This window comes from Dendrobates tinctorius, unplaced genomic scaffold (genome assembly GCF_039654945.1).
Source record: "Dendrobates tinctorius isolate UK_male_01 unplaced genomic scaffold, ASM3965494v1 ptg000615l, whole genome shotgun sequence".
Taxonomy (NCBI): Eukaryota; Metazoa; Chordata; class Amphibia; order Anura; family Dendrobatidae; genus Dendrobates; species Dendrobates tinctorius.
In genome coordinates this window covers 210,001-222,500 of record NW_027362270.1, presented here as the reverse complement: position 1 = coordinate 222,500, position 12,500 = coordinate 210,001, and positions in this window count along the sequence as shown.

Here is a 12,500-nt window from a genome sequence, read left to right as displayed (position 1 = left end):
TGACGGCCGGCGTGCGCGCCCAAAGATAGGTGGTGGAAGCCCGGGGGTACAGGAGGAAGGACACCGCTCACCGTAAACCGACGCGAGCTCCAAAGCCCGGGTCGAGCGAGCAGCACCACCTCCCCACCCGGGAGCGCCGTGCCAGATCGATCGGAGGATAAGACCGCTCTGAGAGGACGTGGACGAGAGGGGCGTCCGCCTTCCGGAGCCCCCCCTTTCGGACGAGGACTCCGGATTTGCCCCCCGAAAGCCATCACCTCCAGAGAACCAGGGACCGCCGAGGGAGGGTCTGGTCAGGCTTGGGTACCCCAGCATTGCCTCTCTCGCTTGGGATGCGCGATCGGCAAAAGTCCCTCTCGGAGCTGTGGAAGTTCGGTCTCAGCCGGAGTGCGCAACTTCCAGACGAGAGGGACCACATGCCAAGTCGCCTACCCGAGTCGGGGAACCAGAGAAACAACTGCTTTCTATCGGGGTAGAGAGACGACACTCTCTCAAGTACATTCTGCCAGAGGTGCGCATTCCTATGTATTTGCATTGCGGGACAACGTCCCCACTTTAAGGGGACGAAGTCGGAACTGTACCCGGCCTCAAGTCACTGTAGGGCGGATGCGGCACCTAGAAAATTCCTCATTCCGGTTCTTTTTCACTTAGTCGTTTTTTTTGGCAAGAATGTACCCCAGGATGGCCAAAAAGCCAAAGCCAGGGACTGAGAACCATCGAGCATGCTCTGAGGGGACATAGTCAGAGGGGGCGTCCGCCTTCCAGAGCCCTCCTTCCCACGAGGACTCCAGATTTGCCCCCCCTGACAACAGCCATCGCCTCCAGAGAACCAGGGACCACCGAGGGAGGGTCTGGTCGAAGCTCAGGTACCCAGGATAGCTTCTCCGGCTTGGGCATGGACCGCCAGACAAAGCCGCGGACCGTGAACCATCCAGCCTGCTCTGAGGGGACATAGTCAGAGGGGGCGTCCGCCTTCCAGAGCCCTCCTTCCCACGAGGACTCCAGATTTGCCCCCCTGACAGCCATCACCTCCAGAGAACCAGGGACCGCCGAGGGAGGGTCTGGTCAAAGCTCATGTACCCCAGGACAGCTTCTCCGGCTTGGGCACAGACCACCAGACAAAGCCGCGGACCATGAACCATCCAGCCGGCTCTGAGGGGACATGGTCAGAAGGGGCGTCCGCCTTCTAGAGCCCAAACTCGGCCACGGACTCCAGATTTGCCCCCCTGAATGCCATCACCCTTCAGAAGACCAGGGACCACCGAGGGAGGGTCTGGTCAGGCTCAGGTACCCCAGGATCGCCTCTCTCACTTGGGACGCACGACCAGCAAAAGTCCCTCCTGGAGCCGTGGAAGTTCAGTCTCGGCCGTATTTTGCAACTTCCACGACAAGAGGGACCACCTTCTAAGTCGCCTACCCGAGCCAGAGAACCATAGGAACAACCGCCATACATCGGGGTAGAGAGAGCCCACTCTCTCCTATATTCTCCCGCAGGTGCGCATTACTATGTATTTGCATTGCGGGACAATGTACTTCAATGAGCGGGACAAAGTCGGAAATGTATCCGACCTCCTGGAACTGTGCGGCTGCTACAGCAGTCAGAAATTCCCCATTCCGGTTCTTTTTCACTTGGATTTTTTTTTTTGCAATTTTTTGCCTAAAACGTATTCCTCCAACATGTACTAGCTCATGACACTTGAAATTTTTGAGCCAATTGATAATAACAGCTTTTTAGAGCTCAAAAACAAAAAAAATTTGAGCGAACAAAAAATGTTCGAAAATGACCTCAGCTCCTGGAACTGTTTTCGGTACACCTCCAGAGAGGCTCCCCTGCCTGGAAGTCTGTCACTGCTCAGCTTGAAATTTTTCTAAGTCCCAAAATTCGGTTTTTCATCCAAAATTCAACTTTCTGCCCAGGATCCACAAACTTTAAACCCAGTTGGGGGACCCTCCCTGGGGGCCCTACAACATACTGAAGCCCCCCTGTGGTGGAAGTAGGGGAAATTACTTATTTTTACACAAAATCACAAAATTCCATTTTTTGTTCGCAAAACACTTTTTTGTCCTCAAGAAACTTTTTTGTCCTCAAAACACTTTTTTGTCCTCGAGAAACTTTTTTGTCCTCAAGAAACTTTTTTGTCCTCAAAACACTTTTTTGTCCTCAAAACTCAATTTCTTCCATAATTCGACTTTCCCCCCAAAAACCACACATTCTACCCTCATGGGAGGCACTCTCCCTCGGGTCCCCTCAACATATTGACGCCCCAGAGCGGTGGGAGAAGGGGAAATCTGATTTTTGCACAAAAATCCAAAAAACGCACTAAGTCCAAAAATCCTGAAAATTTTTCTAAGTCCCAACGGTACTTTCTGAAAAGTGTACCCAGGCTCCTGGAAGCCTCCTGGGTACACCTCCCGAGGCGCCCCCTTCCTGGAAGTCTGACACATCTCGAAATTTTTCTAAGTCCCAAAAAATGGTTTTTGCTCCATAATTCGACTTTCCCCCCAAAAGTCACACATTCTACCCTCATGGGAGGCACTCTCCCTCGGGTCCCCACATCATATTGACGCCCCAGAGCGGTGGGAGAAGGGGAAATCTGATTTTTGCGCAAAAATCCAAAAAACGCACTAAGTCCAAAAATCCTGAAAATTTTTCTAAGTCCCAACGGTACTTTCTGAAAAGTGTACCCAGGCTCCTGGAAGCCTCCTGGGTACACCTCCCGAGGCGCCCCCTTCCTGGAAGTCTGACACATCTCGAAATTTTTCTAAGTCCCAAAAAATGGTTTTTGCTCCATAATTCGACTTTCCCCCCAAAAGTCACACATTCTACCCTCATGGGAGGCACTCTCCCTCGGGTCCCCACATCATATTGACGCCCCAGAGCGGTGGGAGAAGGGGAAATCTGATTTTTGCACAAAAATCCAAAAAACGCACTAAGTCCAAAAATCCTGAAAATTTTTCTAAGTCCCAACGGTACTTTCTGAAAAGTGTACCCAGGCTCCTGGAAGCCTCCTGGGTACACCTCCCGAGGCGCCCCCTTCCTGGAAGTCTGACACATCTCGAAATTTTTCTAAGTCCCAAAAAATGGTTTTTGCTCCATAATTCGACTTTCCCCCCAAAAGTCACACATTCTACCCTCATGGGAGGCACTCTCCCTCGGGTCCCCACATCATATTGACGCCCCAGAGCGGTGGGAGAAGGGGAAATCTGATTTTTGCGCAAAAATCCAAAAAACGCACTAAGTCCAAAAATCCTGAAAATTTTTCTAAGTCCCAACGGTACTTTCTGAAAAGTGTACCCAGGCTCCTGGAAGCCTCCTGGGTACACCTCCCGAGGCGCCCCCTTCCTGGAAGTCTGACACATCTCGAAATTTTTCTAAGTCCCAAAAAATGGTTTTTGCTCCATAATTCGACTTTCCCCCCAAAAGTCACACATTCTACCCTCATGGGAGGCACTCTCCCTCGGGTCCCCACATCATATTGACGCCCCAGAGCGGTGGGAGAAGGGGAAATCTGATTTTTGCACAAAAATCCAAAAAACGCACTAAGTCCAAAAATCCTGAAAATTTTTCTAAGTCCCAACGGTACTTTCTGAAAAGTGTACCCAGGCTCCTGGAAGCCTCCTGGGTACACCTCCCGAGGCGCCCCCTTCCTGGAAGTCTGACACATCTCGAAATTTTTCTAAGTCCCAAAAAATGGTTTTTGCTCCATAATTCGACTTTCCCCCCAAAAGTCACACATTCTACCCTCATGGGAGGCACTCTCCCTCGGGTCCCCACATCATATTGACGCCCCAGAGCGGTGGGAGAAGGGGAAATCTGATTTTTGCACAAAAATCCAAAAAACGCACTAAGTCCAAAAATCCTGAAAATTTTTCTAAGTCCCAACGGTACTTTCTGAAAAGTGTACCCAGGCTCCTGGAAGCCTCCTGGGTACACCTCCCGAGGCGCCCCCTTCCTGGAAGTCTGACACATCTCGAAATTTTTCTAAGTCCCAAAAAATGGTTTTTGCTCCATAATTCGACTTTCCCCCCAAAAGTCACACATTCTACCCTCATGGGAGGCACTCTCCCTCGGGTCCCCACATCATATTGACGCCCCAGAGCGGTGGGAGAAGGGGAAATCTGATTTTTGCACAAAAATCCAAAAAACGCACTAAGTCCAAAAATCCTGAAAATTTTTCTAAGTCCCAACGGTACTTTCTGAAAAGTGTACCCAGGCTCCTGGAAGCCTCCTGGGTACACCTCCCGAGGCGCCCCCTTCCTGGAAGTCTGACACATCTCGAAATTTTTCTAAGTCCCAAAAAATGGTTTTTGCTCCATAATTCGACTTTCCCCCCAAAAGTCACACATTCTACCCTCATGGGAGGCACTCTCCCTCGGGTCCCCACATCATATTGACGCCCCAGAGCGGTGGGAGAAGGGGAAATCTGATTTTTGCACAAAAATCCAAAAAACGCACTAAGTCCAAAAATCCTGAAAATTTTTCTAAGTCCCAACGGTACTTTCTGAAAAGTGTACCCAGGCTCCTGGAAGCCTCCTGGGTACACCTCCCGAGGCGCCCCCTTCCTGGAAGTCTGACACATCTCGAAATTTTTCTAAGTCCCAAAAAATGGTTTTTGCTCCATAATTCGACTTTCCCCCCAAAAGTCACACATTCTACCCTCATGGGAGGCACTCTCCCTCGGGTCCCCACATCATATTGACGCCCCAGAGCGGTGGGAGAAGGGGAAATCTGATTTTTGCACAAAAATCCAAAAAACGCACTAAGTCCAAAAATCCTGAAAATTTTTCTAAGTCCCAACGGTACTTTCTGAAAAGTGTACCCAGGCTCCTGGAAGCCTCCTGGGTACACCTCCCGAGGCGCCCCCTTCCTGGAAGTCTGACACATCTCGAAATTTTTCTAAGTCCCAAAAAATGGTTTTTGCTCCATAATTCGACTTTCCCCCCAAAAGTCACACATTCTACCCTCATGGGAGGCACTCTCCCTCGGGTCCCCACATCATATTGACGCCCCAGAGCGGTGGGAGAAGGGGAAATCTGATTTTTGCACAAAAATCCAAAAAACGCACTAAGTCCAAAAATCCTGAAAATTTTTCTAAGTCCCAACGGTACTTTCTGAAAAGTGTACCCAGGCTCCTGGAAGCCTCCTGGGTACACCTCCCGAGGCGCCCCCTTCCTGGAAGTCTGACACATCTCGAAATTTTTCTAAGTCCCAAAAAATGGTTTTTGCTCCATAATTCGACTTTCCCCCCAAAAGTCACACATTCTACCCTCATGGGAGGCACTCTCCCTCGGGTCCCCACATCATATTGACGCCCCAGAGCGGTGGGAGAAGGGGAAATCTGATTTTTGCACAAAAATCCAAAAAACGCACTAAGTCCAAAAATCCTGAAAATTTTTCTAAGTCCCAACGGTACTTTCTGAAAAGTGTACCCAGGCTCCTGGAAGCCTCCTGGGTACACCTCCCGAGACGCTCCCCTTCCTGGAAGTCTGTCACATCTCGAAATTTTTCTAAGTCCCAAAATTCGGTTTTTTCACCCAAAATTCAACCTTCCGCCCAGGATCCAGAAATTTCACCCCCAGTTTGGGGCCTCATTTGGGACACTCTCAGACATATATTTCACTCTCTGACTTCCAGCCACCGCTTTCAGGGCGAATATTAAGCCCACCAACCGACCGCTACAGGACGAATATTAAGCCCACCAACCGACCGCTACAGGACGAATATTAAGCCCACCAACCGACCGCTACAGGACGAATATTAAGCCCGCCAACCGACCATTAAGCCCCCTTCCGAATCTACTCAGGGTGGGTCTGAGCTGGGGGTCGGGAGTTCACAGCCCGGCCGCGGCCAAAGTGATCCACCTCGGTCATAGTTGTCCCGCCCAAAGGAACAGTCGTTTTGTTTCAGCCGGGCGCGGCCTACATTTGTCTATCTACCGACACCAAGATCTCCATTTTCGCCTTCTGGAGATCCCGCACCCAAGCAGGAGGATTCGTGGCTCCAGTAACCCAGGAATGTGCACCCGACTCGGGCAGCCAACCAGAAAGAGTCCCCCTAGGAGACGTGGACCAAACGGTAGGGGGAACTCCTAGCTGGAGGGCTACCCACGGGGCTGGCATGCACAAAACACGGCCTACATCTGTCCATCTGCCGCCACCAAGATCTCCATTGTCGCCTTCTGGAGATCCAGCACCCAAGCAGAAGGCTTCGTGGCTCAAGTAACCCAGGAATGTGCACCCGACTCGGGCAGCCAACCAGAAAGAGTCCCCCCTAGGAGACGCGGACCAAACGGTAAGGGGAACTCCTAGCTGGAGGGCTACCCACGGGGCTGGCATGCACAAAACACGGCCTACATCTGTCCGTCTGCCGCCACCAAGATCTCCATTGTCGCCTTCTGGAGGATCCAGCACCCAAGCAGAAGGATTCGTGGCTTGAGTAACCCAGGAATGTGCACCCGACTCGGGCAGCCAACCAGAAAGAGTCCCCCTAGGAGACGCGGACCAAACGGTAGGGGGAACTCCTAGCTGGAGGGCTACCCACGGGGCTGGCATGCACAAAACACGGCCTACATCTGTCCGTCTGCCGCCACCAAGATCTCCATTGTCGCCTTCTGGAGGATCCAGCACCCAAGCAGAAGGATTCGTGGATTGAGTAACCCAGGAATGTGCACCCGACTCGGGCAGCCAACCAGAAAGAGTCCCCCCTAGGAGACGCGGACCAAACGGTAGGGGGAACTCCTAGCTGGAGGGCTACCCACGGGGCTGGCATGCACAAAACACGGCCTACATCTGTCCGTCTGCCGCCACCAAGATCTCCATTGTCGCCTTCTGGAGGATCCAGCACCCAAGCAGAAGGATTCGTGGATTGAGTAACCCAGGAATGTGCACCCGACTCGGGCAGCCAACCAGAAAGAGTCCCCCTAGGAGACGCGGACCAAACGGTAAGGGGAACTCCTAGCTGGAGGGCTACCCACGGGGCTGGCATGCACAAAACACGGCCTACATCTGTCGCCACCAAGATCTCCATTGTCGCCTTCTGGAGATCCAGCACCCAAGCGGGCGTGTTCTTTACGAAAAACGGACCACCTGGAAGTCTGTCACAGGTAAAACATTTTCTAAGTCCACAGAATACATATCACTTCCCAGCCATGACAGGGTTCGAACCCGGGTCGTCAGACTCTTGGCAAGCGTAAAAGCAAGCGCTTACTGCTTTTGCCACCATGAGTTGATAGTGAAAGACGGAGCCAGTCGGAATGTCTTCCATGAAAGCGACGCATGCTCGTCAGCGGTGTAGGCGCCATCCCTGTGGTTGAGTCTACCTCAGGGGTGCTGTATATGTGATCATGACGGATGTATCCAGGGAGGGATCGTTACAGAAACGATATGGATGATCCTCAACCGTATAGGCGCCACCGCTTGGGATGTGTCAACCGCCGTGATGCCACGGAAGTGATCATGACAGACGGCTCGAAGCGGAGATCTTTGCCCCAGCACTATTGGTGCTCGGCATCCGTAGAGGCGTCAACCATGTGGCTGGTTCACCCCCCGTGATGAGGTATGCGGATTTCCGGCAAGTTATTTCCGATCACCTCCGCTGGCGTCTTTCACGTGTGGCTGACTCACACCCCGAGGTGCGCACGGGTTACCGGACTGTTATGCTGGACACTTCAAAATGGAGCGGTGAGTAGAAGACATTCGTCCACCACATATAGACATATGACATACGTGCAGGGAAGGTGACCGGTTCTATTGCTTGTATCCCCGCAGTCACCCCCGGACTCCACTTACATGTCCCGTATGCCACAGAGCAACGAAATACCTTTCCACACATCTTAGGAGGACATGTCTGAGGACCCAGAGTGATTCTGATATAAAAGCTGCCCTTGCATCAGCCAAGTTTCAGCTCAAATGCATTGCCGAAAGAGGTACAACTATCCGCTTCAATGACCTCAAGCCTCTCCAGTCCTTGGAGGAGACTGTATCCTTCTTAGAAGGTCGCGGATTTTTAATAGCCAACAAGCCTAGGTTTGAGCATCAAATCCCGCCACTGATCTCTGAAGAGCCCGCTCAGGTACCACCAGCCATTTTGGAGCTCTGCCCAGGCACTATGCCCCTGACGGAGCTAGATTCGGATGAGATCGATATCCCTTTGCTTTTACGGCCTGCAGAAAGCCCCCTGCCCCTGGCAGAGCCAGATGCATCGGATGAGGCTTCACTTTTACAGCCTGTGGAAAGTTTTCAAGAAAGCCCTCGCTCAGAGACTGCCCACACAGGGGCCTGTTCTGACCCCATGGAAGATGAGGAGGTCACTGACGGTAGCGATTTAAGAATTCAGAAAAGGCAGTGGAAGGACAAAAATCGCACCGCTACAAAGATGGCCGGCTTGTATAAGCGACACTCAATGAACGACGCTATGTTCAAAGGTTTCCGCTCATACCTAACCATTACACACGGGGTGCCAAACTGCCAACAGGAGGTCTCAAATGTTTCCAGGTTCCTCTTCTTTGTGAACCCGAGAAGAGTAACCCTGGAGTACCTACTGAAGCCAAATAAAATCAATGAATTTTTTGAAAAACTCGGAAACCTCCAGCTATCGAAACAGACCTCCCTCAGAATGCTGAAGCATATACGGAGATTCACTGTCTATCAGATGAGGGCCACGGGACTGAGAATAGAAAAGCCAGAACTCTACAAGGCCTGTGAGGTATTCATGAATCACACTGAGGACCTACAGAAGACATTGTACAAGGGCGCCTGCAAGGAGTCTGTTAGTAAGCGGTACACACCCTTCAAAGTATCGCATATGCGGCTTGATTTTTGCCATGTATGTTCAATAATTCCTCTTATTTTTCCCCAGGTACGATCTACTGAGGAAGCCGCTAAAATCGCCCGTGGACTGCCAGATTATTCTGGAGGAGGCAAGGCCAACTTTTCTAGCCAGCATAGCCTCTGTGGAAGAGGGCGGATCAAATGAAGAACGCCGGGAAATTGCACTCTACCTCCAGGCCCTGCTGGTTCTGAAAAATCTCCAGAGACCAGGTGTCATCCGTAACATGACGGTAAGTAGTCAGACCCTGTGGGTCAGCGGTCTCCCATGCACCAGTTCAATAACTTTCCACATCAGGTTTCAGAGTGGACCGAGAGGATCCATCACGTGTACCACGACAGACAGATGACAGTTGTCGGTGTGAAGACTCACAAATGTTCCACCACTCAGGTCGCAGTGTTCGTACTTTCAGAGGAAGAAGAATCGGTAAGGGACTCAACCAGTCAGGGAGCCCAGGCAACACCACTCCACATGGGGAGCAAACCCCTCTCTTTTTCCTTTTTCAGTGGTTCAAAGTGTATGCAGAACATGTCCGACCTGTCTATACCGCTGGCCGAAGGAAGGTCACTAATTTCTTTGTGACGTGTACGGGGAAGGCCATAGCAAATCCATCCGTGGGCCTCAGGCAATACCATTCGAGGTAAGACGGCCACGAGCCGAATGATGCATGGGCATGTGTAGAAACAGGTACTGACATTATGATTTCCTCCATAGCTACAACCTCCCGAACATCACTAGCCACCTAGTGCGACGGGTATGTGAAACCTGGACAACTTCACAATACACGGACTGTGAAAAGCGACTGTTTGCACGGTACTTGGCACATACAAATGACATGGCTGAGAGAGTGTACCGGGAGAAGACTCTGACAGATATGTGTCATGCCCACGAGCTGGTGGTAAATGCAGGAAAGAAGGATGAAGCCGACAATCAGTCACCAGTGATGCCTTCAAGCAGTGCATCAGAGAATGAGCAGGGAGGCAGTATGGAAATCGATCCGGAGGGTAACAAATCATACTACCTAAGAACCATCAAGCCTGCTCTGAGGTGACATAGGCAGAAAGGGCGTCCACCTACCAGAGTCCCCCTTCCCACAAGGACTCCAGATTTGCCCCCACTGACATCCATCACCTCCAGAGAACCAGGGACCACCGAGGGAGGGTCTGGTCAAGCTCAGGTACCCCATGATCACTTCTCATGCTTGGGCATGGACCACCAGCCATTGCCGGGGACTGAGAACCATCGAGCCTGCTCTGAGGGGACATAGGCAGAAGGGGCGTCCGCCTACCAGAGTCCCCCTTCCCATAAGGACTCCAGATTTGCCCCCACTTACATCCATCACCTCCAGAGAACCAGGGACCACCGAGGGAGGGTCTGGTCAAGCTCAGGTACCCCATGATCACTTCTCATGCTTGGGCATGGACCACCAGCCATTGCCGGGGACTGAGAACCATCGAGCCTGCTCTGAGGGGACATAGGCAGAAGGGGCGTCCGCCTACCAGAGTCCCCCTTCCCATAAGGACTCCAGATTTGCCCCCACTTACATCCATCACCTCCAGAGAACCAGGGACCACCGAGGGAGGGTCTGGTCAAGCTCAGGTACCCCATGATCACTTCTCATGCTTGGGCATGGACCACCAGCCATTGCCGGGGACTGAGAACCATCGAGCCTGCTCTGAGGGGACATAGGCAGAAGGGGCGTCCGCCTTCCAGAGCCCAAGCTCGGCTATGGACTCCAGATTTGCCCCCCTGACAGCGATCACCTCCAGAGAACCAGGGACCACCGAGGGAGGGTCTGGTCAAGCTCAGGTACCCCATGATCACTTCTCATGCTTGGGCATGGACCACCAGCCAATGCCAGGGACTGAGAACCATCGAGCCTGCTCTGAGGGGACATAGGCAGAAGGGGCGTCCGCCTACCAGAGTCCCCCTTCCCATAAGGACTCCAGATTTGCCCCCACTGACATCCATCACCTCCAGAGAACCAGGGACCACCGAGTGAGGGTCTGGTCAAGCTCAGGTACCCCATGATCACTTCTCATGCTTGGGCATGGACCACCAGCCAATGCCGGGGACTGAGAACCATCGAGCCTGCTCTGAGGGGACATAGGCAGAAGGGGCGTCCGCCTACCAGAGTCCCCCTTCCCACAAGGACTCCAGATTTGCCCCCACTGACATCCATCACCTCCAGAGAACCAGGGACCACCGAGGGAGGGTCTGGTCAAGCTCAGGTACCCCATGATCACTTCTCATGCTTGGGCATGGACCACCAGCCATTGCCGGGGACTGAGAACCATCGAGCCTGCTCTGAGGGGACATAGGCAGAAGGGGCGTCCGCCTTCCAGAGCCCAAGCTCGGCTATGGACTCCAGATTTGCCCCCCTGACAGCGATCACCTCCAGAGAACCAGGGACCACCGAGGGAGGGTCTGGTCAAGCTCAGGTACCCCATGATCACTTCTCATGCTTGGGCATGGACCACCAGCCAATGCCAGGGACTGAGAACCATCGAGCCTGCTCTGAGGGGACATAGGCAGAAGGGGCGTCCGCCTACCAGAGTCCCCCTTCCCATAAGGACTCCAGATTTGCCCCCACTGACATCCATCACCTCCAGAGAACCAGGGACCACCGAGGGAGGGTCTTGTCAAGCTCAGGTACCCCAGGATCGCTTCTCATGCTTGGGCATGGACCACCAGCCAATGCCGGGGACTGAGAACCATCGAGCCTGCTCTGAGGGGACATAGGCAGAAGGGGCGTCCGCCTTCCAGAGCCCAAGCTCGGCTATGGACTCCAGATTTGCCCCCCTGACAGCGATCACCCTTCAGAGGACCAGGGACCACCGGGGAGGGTCTGGTCAGGCTCAGGTACCCCGAGATTGCTTCTCTCACTTGGGACTCACGACCAGCAAAAGTCCCTCCTGGAGCTGTGGAAGTTCAGTCTCGGCCGTATTTTGCAACTTCCACAACAAGAGGGACCACCTTCTAAAGTCGCCTACCCGAGCCGGAGAACCAGAGAAACAATCGCCATCCATCGGGGTAGAGAGAGCACTCTCTCCTGTATTCTGCCGCAGGTGCGCATTCCTATGTATATGCATTGCGGGACAACGTCCCCACTTTAAGGGGATGAAGTCAGAACTGTACCCGGCCTCCAGTCACTGTAGGGCGGATGCGGCACCCAGAAAATTCCTCATTCCGGTTCTTTTTCACTTAGTCGTTTTTTTTTTTGCAAGAATGTACCCCAGGGATGGCCCACAAGCCAAAGCCAGGGACTGAGAACCATCGAGCACGCTCTGAGGGGACATAGTCAGAGGGGGCGTCCGCCTTCCAGAGCCCTCCTTCCCACGAGGACTCCAGATTTGCCCCCCTGACGACAGCCATCGCCTCCAGAGAACCAGGGACCACCGAGGGAGGGTCTGGTCAAGCTCAGGTACCCCAGGATCACTTCTCATGCTTGGGCATGGACCACCAGCCATTGCCGGGGACTGAGAACCATCGAGCCTGCTCTGAGGGGACATAGGCAGAAGGGGCGTCCGCCTACCAGAGTCCCCCTTCCCACAAGAACTCCAGATTTGCCCCCACTGACATCCATCACCTCCAGAGAACCAGGGACCACCGAGGGAGGGTCTGGTCAAGCTCAGGTACCCCAGGATCGCTTCTCATGCTTGGGCATGGACCA